General features: G+C 43.4%; 1 protein-coding gene across 2 annotated transcripts in view; it reads right to left on the minus strand.

The window, feature by feature from the left end:
- zfhx4 (zinc finger homeobox 4) overlaps positions 1 to 14,484 on the minus strand; it is an 83,182-nt gene extending 68,698 nt beyond the window's left edge. The window contains exon 1 of one of the 2 annotated variants that reach the window (XM_058633596.1): positions 14,356 to 14,484. The gene's annotated coding sequence lies outside the window, so the exon portion shown is untranslated. Of the gene's footprint in view, positions 1 to 10,363; positions 10,771 to 14,355 lie in introns of those variants that run through there. The other variant, XM_058633587.1, reaches the window with a different exon arrangement.
- Between the last annotated feature and the right edge of the window lie 300 nt (positions 14,485 to 14,784).

Below are 14,784 nucleotides of genomic sequence, written 5' to 3' on the forward strand. Positions count from 1 at the left end.
ATTACTAATTAACTTAAGCTTTTGGCTCTCTATTTAATTAGAGAGGTCTCCAAATGAACTTTAGACCAAAGCCATTTGCTTTTTAAACAAACCCCCTTTTCTGACAGCTGTTGTGAGTTTGCCCTCTTCTCACAAAAACCACAAGGAAAGCACAGTTGTTATTTATGCCATCACAGGCTCTTTTCTGGTTACCGTGGGAGGGAGAGAAGAGAAAGGGGGGGAGGAGTGGGAGAAGAAAAATGAGCAATGGAGTTGAAAAGTGTACATTTTAATTGGATTTCACTACAAACAAACAACTGTCAGATGCAGTTAGTGTGGTTTTAGATTAGAGCCGCAATATTCCTTTATCAAAAAAACACCGTGTCACGCAAATCAGGCCAGCCTGCAGAGAGGGAGCCGGGATGAAATGGACACATTACCTTACCGTTTGTTGTCGGAAATAGCAACAATTAAATATAAATATATAATACTCTGTGACAAATTGAAATGTAACAGGGAAAAAAAAATGCTCAGTGTTGTTACCCTGAAATTATAAATGTGAAATTAGGCTTCTTTATGTATGTATGTGTGTGTGAGTGTGTGTGTGTGCGCAAGTGTGTGTTACATTGTCAACCTGGGGAACATGGAGGTCAATGACACAGCAGCTGAAAATCATGGACAGCAATATCTCACTTTTTCTCTGGTTTCTCTTTCTCTAATGAACAGATTCTACTTACTGTAAAGCAAAGTCATATTCAAAAAGATTCTCTAGTATATCGTGAAAAGCTCGCTGCTCTATTATATTTATAAAAACTTTACAGAAGTACAAAATGGTATAAATGGGAGCACCCTCCCCCAAAAGACCAGCAAACCATCCATCAGCACATCTTGACACTTGTTTGAGTCTTGTGTTAAGGCTGAGGTCCATTCTTCAGCCATACTTTGCTTTTTTAACAATTCCTTCCAAAGCCTTACTATATCTGCTCATCTCAGCCAAGATGAAACACAGCAAAACTCCCCTCTTTATTTAGTCTAGGGGCAGAGAGCTGATACATCAGTGAAACCACTGACAAAACCAGCCCTGTTAATACCTACAATTTCATATACAAGAACATTCCTGTGCTTGCTCTGCTCTTCTTCTTTACTGTCACAGAAAAAAAGGGGAAGTCTTATTTTTTTTTTTCTTTTAAAAGCAAATAATTAAAGATTATTCCACGGCTGGTGCCAGGCTAGAAAAAAAAAAGAAAGAAAGGCAGGGTTTGAGAGGGATAGTGTTGGCTGGAGTTTCCTCTGGGGAGCTGAGGAAACACATACTTTCTTTGCCTATATTAGATCAGACTGAGACCTACATTGGAAAAAAGGGAGGTTTTGTTTTTTAATACAGTACACATATGCCTGTAATGACAAAAGAGCACAGAGGAATAGTCTGGCTCTGTGAGTATTTCCTCACCTACGCCGATGCTAGGAACATGTTTCTTTCACAAACAAATATCGTCACAATAAAGTATGTAGGTTAGAATGATAATAATAAAATAATAATAATAATAATTAATTTCGAACAGCTGAGGAGGTCCCCGTGCAACTGGAGTCAAATTCTTTGGTAAATCCGTCTCATCTCTCATTACACTGTTTGTTTATGCCCACAACTCATGCATAATTAATTAGCCACTTATTCCCCAACGAGCTCTGCCAATGGCCTTGATATCTACAAGCTATTGCCTTCAGGAATACCACATGCCAATCATGTTGCACACACGCCACATACATGAAAACAGAGGCACATGCAGATGTTGACACACATACAAATAAAGGAATAAAGGAAGTGTAATTTGACGCAGGGACTTGGATTGAGAAACTGCGGTCTAATCGTCAACAGAAGACTTCATTACACCATTTCTACAGACGTACAGTATCAGTCTCTTATTATTTCCCAGTTTTTTTTTTTCCTAAAGGTCTTTTAATGGGCAAATGTCCTGTGACTGGGCTCGCTGCTTTCTCAATCCCTGCCTTTGTCTTTGGCCAACAAGGAAGAGAATGCATCATTTGTCATGAGACGCCTTGTGCTATTGTGGGGCATCTTTCCTCAAACATGGACAAACTTAGTCATTCATTAACCTTTTTTTTCCCTCCAACACCCAGAGCTCGCTTTTAAGTCCTGTTCACATCAGGTAGTTGGGTGTTGTTTCCCCCGTGGTTTTGTTTTTGGCCTTGCCAGTTTTTACAGCTATAAAAATATACTTCAATCAATAAAGTGTGGCGAATAACCTTTTTTTTTTTAACGGAGCAGTTTTTTTTTCTTGGTAACTACAAGAGGGACAAACGTCTCTTAAACAAAAGGCTGCTAAATTCTTTGTTGAATATGTGAGATGAGGGCTTTGAGACACTCACATGGAGCTGCAGGGCTAAGAGAATGTCCTTCACAGTGACTGCATCAAGGGGTGTAGAGGACAACCAAATGTCAGAGTCTGAAAGGTAACCGCAGCATCAAGACTACAAAGAAATAAGCAGTAACATAAATGTACAAAAATAAAGAATGAGTTTTGCTCTTATCTGTGGAGAGCAGTTTCGCCTTGCATTCAAATTACCCAATCACTGCAAGCTATTAACTTGCCCTCCCTACCTGACTGCCATGCCCATCAAAAGAAAAAGTAATATTAAGAAAATAAAAAAAAACATCCACAGAGTGACATGAAAAATTATACGACAGATACCAAAAGAGATACGTCGGGAAAGCAAATGTGTAAGACAATATGAGAGACATACAGGAGAAAGGCCTCATGTTTTCAGCGGGCGCGTTTAAGCCGACCTAAACCTGAGAATCTCAGCCGGCCCCCAGATTCAACAAGACCTCAGATCAAACAGAGAGAGTCCTTCAACACATGGCTCGGACTGTTCTATCCCCACCCAACAGAATCCCCCCACTTCCACTTTGAAATGAAAAGAATAAACATATTATTCTAAATGAAATACCCTGACCTGTGTTTTTTTTTTCTTTGGCTAATATCCTGTGTAAGATGGCTGATGCAAAATAGGCAGTAGAGCCTGAGAACGGGACAGAGCACAGAGGGAAGAGGGAAAAATCCCCCTCTTTCTATTTTCCCTTAAGAGACCGTTGAAGGCCCAGCAAGATGAGAGAGAGCGAGAGACACAGACATAGAAACATGAGAAAGAGAGAGAGAGAAAGAGAGAGAGAGTAACACAATCCTAACTGGCGCTTGACCAACAGCAACAAAAACATTTAGATAACCGCGCTCAATAATGAATGATTTCAATGAGGACAAAAATTACATTTCCTACAGATAACATGCCCCCTTCCCATAACAGATCCAGAAGAGCCTCAAAACCACGTCATGCTCTACAGTGGTGCACTGGAGCATTATGTTAGGGGAGAGTTGTAGTAACTGTATTAGTATCCTTTTACCCCACCAGAGACGGTGCTTTACTGGTTGTAAGCAGATAGAGTTGGCAAGTCTGGGAGAGACTGAGGAGAAATAGAGACCTTCTATGACAACTCGACTAGCTATACTGGAAAAGCAACAAATCACTCCTCAACTGACTGGGCTTGAGCTATAACACTACTGGCAGCACGGCTCAAACGATTACCGATCTGCAATAACCACTACAAGGGCCACTCAAAATGTGTCCACATAAACATGACCAAGGATTGCTGCAGTGCACTTGATCCTCACAGGTGGTGTGGGTCAGCGCAACAATGCTAACCCCACCTTTCCTATCCACTGAGCACTCACTTCCTTTCATGCCAAAGTCTGTCAAGTTGCTTGAGAGGGGAAGAGGCAAGAAAAGAGGAGATATGGCGTGGAAAGGAGGCAGAGAAAGAGAGAGGAGTCTTTGTCCTCCTCCACTCAGCTCCAGCATGTTTCCTCCTCGGATCTGGCCGGCATTAGCATATGAAAGGCAAGGGAAGGCGTGCAAAAGGTCAAAGAAAGAGGATCCTGTCCAATGAGAGACAACAAAAACAGGCCACACCAGCCTTTGTGACGTTCATGTTCTCCACCACCCAACCTCACGCCCCTCCCTCAACCCTGGATCATTTCCATACACCAGATGCAATAGCAATAATGACGGTTGATCATAAATTACGCACAAAGTCGATTTTGGGTCATATGGAAGTCACAGTGGCAATTTTAAGCTGCGTCACCACCCTCGTGCCCCCAACCTACGTGTACAATCAGAGCTCTCGCACACACACACACGCAGGCATCCAAATTAAAACACACCTGTCTCGCAGTTCCACATTTCCCTCTACCAAGACCATATCCGACCAAATCCTTAGTAAACATCTCAATAAAGGAAAATGTAAGAACAGTGTAGTTTGATTTGATCCATGAGAGCCGCTCCCTTCCTTCCATGTAAAAGCTACCTGAGCCACATCCACCTACCACATAATTGCACACTCCAGTGCTTTAGGGATGCAGTTTAGTATATACATGGAGGCTTAGGGAGCCTGGAGTTTACCACAGTTACTCTATTATCATACATATTGCCTCACATGACACCTTCCATCTGCTGGCATCAGAACAAACAGCAAGAAACACTGGCCTGGTGTTTCCGGGGGTTCTCTCCAGAAAACACAGTCCTTTACCAGCGGCCAGAGACAGAGGGACTGGAGGGGAGAGATGGAAGAGAGGGAGGGAGGGAGGAAAAAGAAGAGGGGTGAAGCATTTCATCTCTCTTTCATCTCTGTCACCCAGTCAAGCGTTCAATGCCCCATTCAGCGCCTGCCCAGCATTATGCAAAATAATGCTAATCCCCTTTCCCGTGCTTTCACACTTGTATAAACCGCCATTCCTGCCTCTGAAAAGCAATTATATCAGTTTACGTTCCTGTCAAAAAACAGGATTAGCATGCAAGTACTAGTAGCACCAACTAGGCCCAATCTCTATCCACCTTTGGCTAACGGGAAGCACGGAACATTAAATAGCCCCCCCACACACACATCACCCCCAACAATAACAAAAAGAAATGTCCTGCTGCCTGGTTGGGGGTAACTCTAAAGATGTGTCCAAATTACATATTTTTGGGTGGAATAATAAAGGCCTGAAAGTTTTCAAAGGCAGAACTCCTTATCCCTGTTATTTAGGCCCGAGCTTTTCTCTGCCAGAATCACAGTCTTGTACAATAATCAAAAACAAATTCAGCCATGTCGCTACACAAGGCCATACCAGGCTCACAGTCCAAGTCTTGCTTCACAGGCAGCAGCAGCGGCAGCAGCAGCAGCAGCAGCAGCAGCACATTTGACACACTCTGAGACACACGGCAGCACAAAACTGAACTGCCCTCGTCCCCTCTGACCCACTGCCGCGCAGCCTTTGCCAGTACAGGTGCACACATGCAAACGCTCGCCAAGGAGACAAGGAGAGATGGCAGAGTATTTTTGAATATGCAAATACTTATACAAGCAGAATGTGTTTAGAAAGTTGTTGTGAGCTGGATTATTCTCTCTCTCTCGCTCTCCCTCTTTCTCCCCCTACCTCTCTTGTTTTGGGGGCACAGGGACACACACCCACACCCATCCCAACTGACAACAGATCAGGGCACATTAGTCAGCACAATTAGCCAAGTTGTCATGGCGACTAATGAAATTTGGCAAAGCGGCCAGCCAGAGACGTAAATGAGCTAGTTGGTTATGTGCTAGCACAGGGGGTTGCTTGGCTGGCTGGTTGCCTTACACACACCCATTATTCTCTTTTCTGCCATGGCGGTACAATAGAGTCACTTGTATCTCAACCGATACCCACCGGCAGTACAAGCTCTCCGCCTGACAATTTGCATATGTTAATATAATTAAGTGCTAATTACACTAAAACTCGCATATTCACAAGCTCCCTCCCCGGGAGCTACGGAGGGGCTTGATCTCGTTCCAAGTCTTTAACCCTCCTCCGCCTCTCGCTCAGTGTGTGTGTGCGATAGAGAGAAAGTGTGTGTTAGTGGTGGTGCCCCAGGGCTGACACAGGAAGCCCCCCCTCTTTGAGACATAATGCCGAGCTGCTGTGGACTTCTTAGCTTCTCCCCCTACAGGCCTCTGCGAGACAGGAGACCCCGACACTACTACTGCATGCTGTCAGCCTTCCGCACACACACACACACACACACACACACACACACACACACGACATAACCCAGAGATTATCAAACCTTGATCTCTCGAAAATTCAGCTGTTTAGCTCCTTGCATCAGAAACAACATGATTGAAACAGTTACATAATACATGGTGTATAAAACACCATCGCCCCCTAAAGAATAAATGTGAAGGACGAGGAAGACAACTTGGTCCATCAGAGACAAAAACTCTTGGTGAGAGACACTGTGTTTTCATGTCCTCGGCTGGGATTATAAATGCCGCAGCTTGAAATCATTAAAACGAAGAATTTATTTTTACTTTGTAATTTCAACCAACGTATCTGCGCGAGGACAACGCCGGGTAGCTTTATTATTGAATCTCCTTATTGAAGAGCGGGTGACCGGAGTGATAACAGTTATTTTTGAGCCACAGATAAGAGACAAAAAAATCTACATGATTCCCCCCAGTGAGTGCGTGTATGGATGTGAGAGTGTGTCTAGGCCTGCCGTTTTAATAATGGAGGACAGGCGGTTGTGCTTTTCACATCATAATGGCCGTGAATCAGGGAGGAAGCCAAGCGGTCGTGCTACAATTAGAGATCTTTTGTGCCTCTTCCTCTGTCTCCTCTGTCTCTTTCTCCCTCCTTTTTTGTTTTCGCTCGCTGACACTCTCCATATCACTAGTATGTTAAAACAGTCTACTCTGTTCTGCTGCAAAAGCTGAATGGGGGGGAAAAAAAAATTGGTGGCTGAGCGAGGGGGAAATTCACACTGTGCTGCTGCTCGACACGCATGCACACGCGCATACACACATGCACCAGATGGTACAGGAAGGAGGATTAAATAAACACACATGCACAGACATACACCTACTGGCAGACAGACGCCTGTCTGTGTGTGTGTGTGTGTGTGCACTGTCCCCTAATGAATGTCTATGGGGAGTCAAGGGTCCAAGCTCATTTGGTTGACTTTCAATGAGATGCAGCATTATGACTATGGTAATACGCTCCCCAGTAATCATACACAGGTCAGTGTGTCAGAGTGATTCATTTCTATAACACACATACGCCAGATGTTATTGCACAGGAGAGTAAATCTCTGCCGACAAATGTCAATGGGCTTCTATGCAGAAAGAGGCAAAAAAAAGACGAAGAAGAAAAATATATATATATAGCGTTATAGCAGCCCGGCGTGCAGTAAGCTATACTGTTCGCTCGAGCATGACGGCTGGTAATGCAGGTTTGGATGTAGCTCTGTACGTGTGTTTGAGGGGGGGGAGCTCTCTGTTCACTAATACCTGCTACTCGGATTACCACAGCGACTTAAGTATTCAACCGGACTCATATTTTCCCTTTCAGCCTTTTTAGCCAAATTGGCTGTCTTTACACTGTAAAGCAGCGATATAGCCCTCCTTACTAAGGGCCTATGGGGGATCCACGATGAAGAACATTAAAATGCAGCGATAGCCTTGTTGCAAAGCTCCTCTCTATTTCTCTCTGTCTCTCCCTCTCTCTCTCTTTCTGCAGCAAAGGCTTCTAAATCATCCAGCCTCCTCTATTAGACGAGAGACTTATTGAGGTAGAAACCATAAAAAATGAAGAAGGGAAATTTAATCCTTGAAATATTGATTTGCACATTAATATCAGATAGGCAGAGGGCAATCTAGCCGGGTGGAAATGACACATTGTCGACCCCTAGGAGAGGCCCGAGCCAATCTTCTAGCTGCATGTGTCTTGGGCCCAGGAGTTATAGGACAGACTCAACCCCTGTCTCTCTCTCCCTCTCCCATCCTCTCCTCCTCCCAATAGCCTCTCATCCCTCTCACCCCCCCCCCCCCACCCACCACCACCCCCGCCCCCATCCGCACCCTTAATGAAGGCTGCAATGCTGAAAATGCATTAGCTTTTAATAATCAAGAAGCATTTTCAAGCCAACAGCTATTGTCCTCTCAGGGCTATCTGCCCATCTCTCACACTACATGTTTTTTTATTATTCCTCCCCTTCACGAACGGATGAAATTAATGTTACAAGCTGCTTAACTAACATGCAGATCCATATATATATATAAATATATATATATATATATATATATACACACACACACACACACACACACACACACACACACATATTCAGGCTTTGATAGTGCTGAGACACAATGAACAGAAAAACAAAAACAAGAGGGCCAGGGCTTGTGAAAACATAAAATTTCTCTCATTTGCAGAGTGAGACAATTCCATCATTAACTGATGAAACACACTGCAAATAGACTGGATCAGCTCCTCTCATTATTTCACTTATTTTTATTCATTTTTTATTATTATTTTATTATTATTATAATAATAATTATTATTATTATTATTGTTATTGTGTGATTATCATTAGGCCTCAGCTGCATTGTTCTATTAAAATGTTAAGATTTTATACAAATGCAATTAAATCCTGTGCGTAGAAAAAAGAAGATGAATCCACTCTTAAAAACACCAGTGTTGATAGTTTATCAGTAAAGAGAAGTGTTTGAATTCAACAAAACTGAAAATAGGAATGTGTTCATTTAAATTGGATTTTTAAATGTCAATTTGACTATTTACACAATAATAATAAATTATTATAATAATAAATTATATATTGTTATTAGTAGATCCGTTATAACGTTCCTTATTTGCGTTGTGAGACTCTTCGGAAAATCCCTCGTTTTTGGTTAAAAAGTAGACTTGCATTCTGTGGGATATAAAATTGGAAATTTAAAAGTAAAAGAGAGAAGAGAAGTGGGGGTCAGTGAACGCATCTTTTTCGGTGAGAAATACGCTCCGAAGTCCGTGCAAAAAGCCGTGTTCGAATGGCGACAGTCCTATTAAAAGCTCTATCCTGTATTGGCGCACCGTTCATTTGGATCGTACACTCAGTCCCTCTAGGCTCACACACTCACTCACACACACATACACACTACACCGTTACGTAGCCTACCCGAGTTGGAGACAGCCTGGCCCCTTGGCCCTGATGTTTTTTTTTCCTCCTCCCGTGCGATCGATGTCCCCCCTGTCACTGTCGCGTCCCAACCCGAGCCAAGTCTATCTGACCCACCTCAAAAAAAAAAAAAAAAAAAAAAAAAAAAAAAGGGCGTAAAAATACCCCTGGACCTTTCTCTCTACTGTTTCCTCCCAAAAAAAGAAACACAAACACCACTCATCTACAACTTATTCCAAGCAACACATCTTGGATTTGAAATGAAATGATGAAAAAAAAAAGATGAACCCATGAAAAGCAATGTGAAATGTGGACTTAAGGGGGAAATTACAAAAGAGTCAAAATCACTAAAAGTGTGAGTTTAGGATGCATTCAAATACAGGTGCTACCGTGGGGGGGGTGAAAAGGCAGGAGATCCAGGAGCAGGTTGTGCTCTGAAGGGACTCGCCATGCTATCAGTAGCCCGGTGATCGCTCTTCCTTTCCGGACAACGCAGCCACCCACGCCTCGGTGAAGTGAGACTTCACTTGTGAAGCGCGGCAGCAGGTAACGGTGTGTGGACTGTGATCGACACATGTCCGCTTCTTTAGTAAACGATCGTGTAATGAAGGTGTTACTTTTGTTTGCGGTTTTTTAAAGGAAAAGGCGGAATTTACACTCAAATGCAAACGGAAGGGGATCGCGTCGGGGAGGCTGAGTGTCACTTTGGCTGCGAAGGTGCACGAAACCAAAAAAGAAAAGGCTTTGAGCGCAGCGGTGCATCCGTGCGACGTGTCCACGGTCATAAATGTGATGGTTTAGGGTTGAAACACGGAGTGTAGATGTGTGGAAAGACGGGGACATGGAGCCGGACACCTCGACTGGGAACAAGCTCAAAGCGGACATGTCCGAGAGATCGGGCTCCTGGGAAAGGCAACAGCGTGTCCGCACCGCAACAGCCACTAAAGCGGAGGAAACGCTCGTGTCGCTCCTTCTAAATCGTTACATCGCTTCCTTGTTATGTATCCACTACATAATCTCAATAACAATGGTGTAAACTTTGCCCCAAAAAAGGCAGGTCTGGCGAGTGTGGCAGCGCGGACACGCGTAAAAAAACGCCTCCGATCCTGTCAATCCCCCCTGTTTTATTGGAGCCAAAGCACCGGAGTTGCGCTGGAACATCACGATATCCGCCTTTATTCTGGACTAAAAGCAGCCAGCACCTGTTATCCAAAGAGCCCCCGTGTCAAAGATCCACCAGCGAGATAGATAATCGATACCCGACCCCTAAATTTAACACACACACCCCAAACTACTCAATAAAAGTTAAAGGAAAGGAGAGAAAAAAAAAACTTACTTTCTTCCCCCTCCAAAGCCGTCACCTCCGCTTCTGCCTCTGCTCTTGGATTTTTATAAAACAGTCACATCCAGCGGCTTTCGTGTTTGGACAATCAAAACGTGGAAAACAGGTAAAATTACAATAATCCTCCAACTTTATGTTGGGAAGAGGGGGTAAAATCACAAATGTCAAGCGCTTTTTGGAGAGCTATCCCTTATTTTGGTTCCGGTGGCGGTGAAACGACGTGTCGACGGGCTGCCTCGCAGTTTCTCTTGTGGACAGGGGTCGGGGAAACGGAGGAAAGGAAATGAAAATCCGATATGTCTTTATTCTGCTAATTATTATCGTTTTAGCCCTGTTTAAAAAAATGGCTGATTAAGTTGAGTGCGCATGTCTTTGTGTGTCTATTTCCCGATATGCACTCTGGGAATGGGTAGAGAGACAGAGAGAGAGAGAGAGAGAGAGAGAGAGAGAGAGAGAGGGAGAGAGGGCGAATGAGAGAGAGAGAGGGAGGGAGCAAAGGAGAGACGGAGAGGGAGGGAGAGAAGTGTAATTAGTGAGTTGATCAACAGTCTCCACATTGCAAATGACGCGCACACGGAGGCCTGGCGGCCGCAAAGGTCTGTGCACGCAGGGAGGAAAAAAACAGCCTTTTGTATGGTTTTCTCTCAGAGCGACAAATCACATGTAGAACAATGGACAACTACAATTTCTACCAAGTCCTTACAAGTCATCTTTTCTTTCCTTTCCTTCTTAAGAAAAAAACAACAAAAAAAACAACTTTTGCAGATGCCTACTTCTGAGCTGCGTCTCACAATGCCCCGGCAGTGTTTCCATTTTCAACAATAATAATAAAAATAATAATATATTTAAAAAAAACTACTTTGTTCAGCATGTAGTGTTTATTTTTGATGTTATTGATGATGATACTTCAGGTGAATTACCTTTTTTCCCCCTCTCTCACACGCGCAGAATGAAGCCTTTGCGTAAAATTCCCAGAAATATTGGAATTTTCTTGTCAGATTTGTTATTTGTATGAAATGTGGAATCATTTATAAATACGCACACTATTTTATTTTATGATGTTTGCATATATATACATATATAAAAATGAAAGAAGCAACACACTGGAACACCTTGTGTCGCGTCAAAAAAAACGTCTGCACATTCTGTGGAATATTAATTCTAGGTATACAAACAAAAAAGCTCAAAGCAAATCCACACACGAGTGTGTCACAATGTATTTTTCTCAAAAATGCGTGTTTTTTTGGGTACAGGTGTGGAGATCGCAGCTGATCTGGTGCGCACATGTCAACATCCAAAGCTTTTAAGAAACAATCAGAGCCACAGAACATCACAGTCATCCCCACCACATGTTGGAAAGTCATCAGTGCCCTTTCGGGACCACTGAGGCCCCGCGTGGGTTCAACAGAGTCAAACTGCAAAAATCCAATACAAGGTCACGTAAAAAATTCCCCTCTCTATTCAAAGCTCCATTCACTGGCGTTTACATTTAGTGTCCTTTAGAGAGTGCATTGCTCTGCTGACCCTATACCATCTCAATGCAAACCGTTTACTGTGTGTTTTCCCCTACCCCTGTGTGTGTGTGAGTGCGTGTGCGAGAGACTGTGGTGTGTGTGTGTGTGTGTGTGTGTGTGTGTGTGTTTATAGTGGCTTTTGGACAAGAGGAAGACTTTACACAGTCTCAATCGGGGAGAAAATCAAGAGATCTTGTTCGCCTTCATGGAAAAAAATCGAAGCTGGGGGTGAATTGAACTGCATGAGCCGGGGCTTGGGATGTGATTATAAGGCTGCTGCTGGCAAGTGAACTACTAGGTCTACTTTGCAGCCACATTGACTGGACTGCACACATAAGAACTGGATCCTTAAGAAGCCAAAAGATCCGAGTCCGACCCGACCCGAGGCTGTTTATTCTGGGTTTAGAGAGGTCTCTGACAAAGGGGTGGGTGGGTCGAGGTGAGGAACAGAGGCGTCACTTTTCACCCGGATCCAAGGCTCCTGCTGCTGCTGCTGCCGCTACTGCTGCTGCAGCTGCCTCCCTGTCCTCCAGGGGGTTTTCCAGCCTGTCAGCCGTGGGTGCCGTGGCTCACAGACGGCGTGGAGAGTTTACTCTAACCGCTGCTGCTGCTGCTGCTGAGGCTGCTGAAGCTGCTGCTGCTGCTGATGCAGCGGACGCGCAAAAAAAGTCAACCGGGACGTGTGCGTCGAGCTTTAAGCTGCATGGACTTGGACCTATATTTCTCATTCTGCGGCTTTAAAAAGAGGCAAACGGAGGACTTTAGTCGACACGAACCACCGTGATGTGACTTTTCTTTTCCTCTTTTTTTATAATATAATATGAACGTCTCCATGTCTTTGAAAAGGATGTATTTGCCCACTGTAGCGACGCAATTCGTGCGCAATGCTGACATTTTTCAGCCAAGTTCCGTCTGTCAGTTTTATTTGTTTTCCATTAAAAAAAGCGAGAAAGTACAAAGCGGATTTCGAGATGTGATATATCCGTCTTATCTTAACCTCCTGCGTTTTGTAAATCCACCCCCCCTCCCCGGTCTCCACCCTCCCTCTCTCCCTGCAGACGATGCTCTTTCTCCGGAGAGCCGCTCGACAATAGACCGCGTTAACTAATATTTCGTCCCATTTCCATATCAGCAGCCTCCTCAGTTAATTACAGATTTTTATCAGTAAACTCCGCTCTGGTGTCTGTGTGCATGTGTGCGCGCGCGACTGTGTGTGCCAGTATATGTGTTCCATAATGCAAATTGTAAATAAATGGCACCGTGCAGACCATGGGTGCCTGAAATTAAACTCTGGACAGCACAGATGAAATTATCGAACATTGAACATTGCAGTGTGTTTGTTTTGTTTTCCACTGCTGACAGATACAGTATGAACTCTCATAGTGATCATTTGTCAGTGGATCAATAAGTCTGAATCGTCTGGAGATATTACCATATTGGATTGACGCACCAGGGGATGCATGGTGTGACACTATTGTTGTTGCATCAGTGCATCCGATAAAGTCGAAGTGAAAACACGACTTGATGTTCCGTTAGATTTCCGTGTCATAATCTGCCAAAAAATAAATAAAATAGAGTCAAATTGTCTGTTCTGCAGCTGGTCAGTGCGCACGGACGTCTGTACCTTGTTTCACCATTTCCTCCGCGCCCTCGTGGGGTTGCATGGCTGACCCCTGCAGCCTTATCAGGACACGCAGGAAAAAACACGTAAAAAAAAGCCCACAGCTCTGACCTGCAACCTGCCACAGTGACCCAGTCACTGGCCAAACTCTCCTCCAGCAAACACATGCACAAACAAGCTCTGTGAAGGCCCATTAAAACAGCCAGTCAATAAAAATACAGTGCAACTCCTCCAATAAAAGGTCTTTTCATTCATTGCAAAAAAATAATAAAGGCAAAATTATAACACACATAAAAACCTATCAGGCAAAAAACATCCCCAGTAATTAAAACTATATTTTCACCACAAAGAAATAAAGAAAATCCTGACACATATGCCCTGAACGTAAAAGCACTTCCAAGTAGTCACGTCTGTGTTAAATTAATTAAAAAGGCGACGTTGTAAAAAAAATAAATCTGTAAAATGTATTTAAATCAAAACAGAAACATTTCTGTGATTTAAGCGTCTTTAAAAACGTCAATCAACGTCATTCACAGACAAAACACACAGCACAGAAGCGAACAATAGCGAATCCACTCTTAAACAACAACAACAACAACAAAAAAGACTAAAAATGAGTGGGTGAAAAAGGAAGAAACTGTCAGTTTTATCATATAGATGCTCAACATAAACTCTATCGACGTTTTCACACTCAGCCCTAAAGCGATCCAGCAACGGTCCATAAATATGCAATCGTTATAAAAACTTCAAATTCACCTCCTCTTATCTCATTTAAATCCCACCAAAAAAAGCACAAAGTACAGTAAGCCAGTGGAAAAAAGGGAAGATAGATAAAAATGTAGAGTCGGTACCTTTGGTATAAAGCATTCCGTTTTTCTTCTTTTCTGTCTTTCTCTTGCTCAGTAGCGATCCGATAATAGCATATGGAAAGTGTTTTCAAAATGCCCAGATTTGGCACATTGTCATTGAAAAGAGAGGAGCGCAGTGATGCGGTGCTACAACAGGGGAAATGAGTTGCGGATTGGACGCAGCCCGCCTCAGTGCGGACTTATCCCACTTTAATTTAATATTCCGCAATCACACACACTAGTGATGGCATATAATTCAAGGAGAAATTCAGAGGGAAGGAAATGTTTTTGTGTGAGTGTGTGTGTGTGTGTGTTTTATACCACTTTATTTGATTAAGGAGAGAAGCAGCACAGTATTGTCTTTTTTCACCCACTTTCCCCTTATTCTTTGCCCCTTCCTTTACTCCCGAGTCAGGCTTTATTTATTTATCT

The sequence above is a fragment of the Solea solea genome, chromosome 1 (genome assembly GCF_958295425.1).
Source record: "Solea solea chromosome 1, fSolSol10.1, whole genome shotgun sequence".
Taxonomy (NCBI): Eukaryota; Metazoa; Chordata; class Actinopteri; order Pleuronectiformes; family Soleidae; genus Solea; species Solea solea.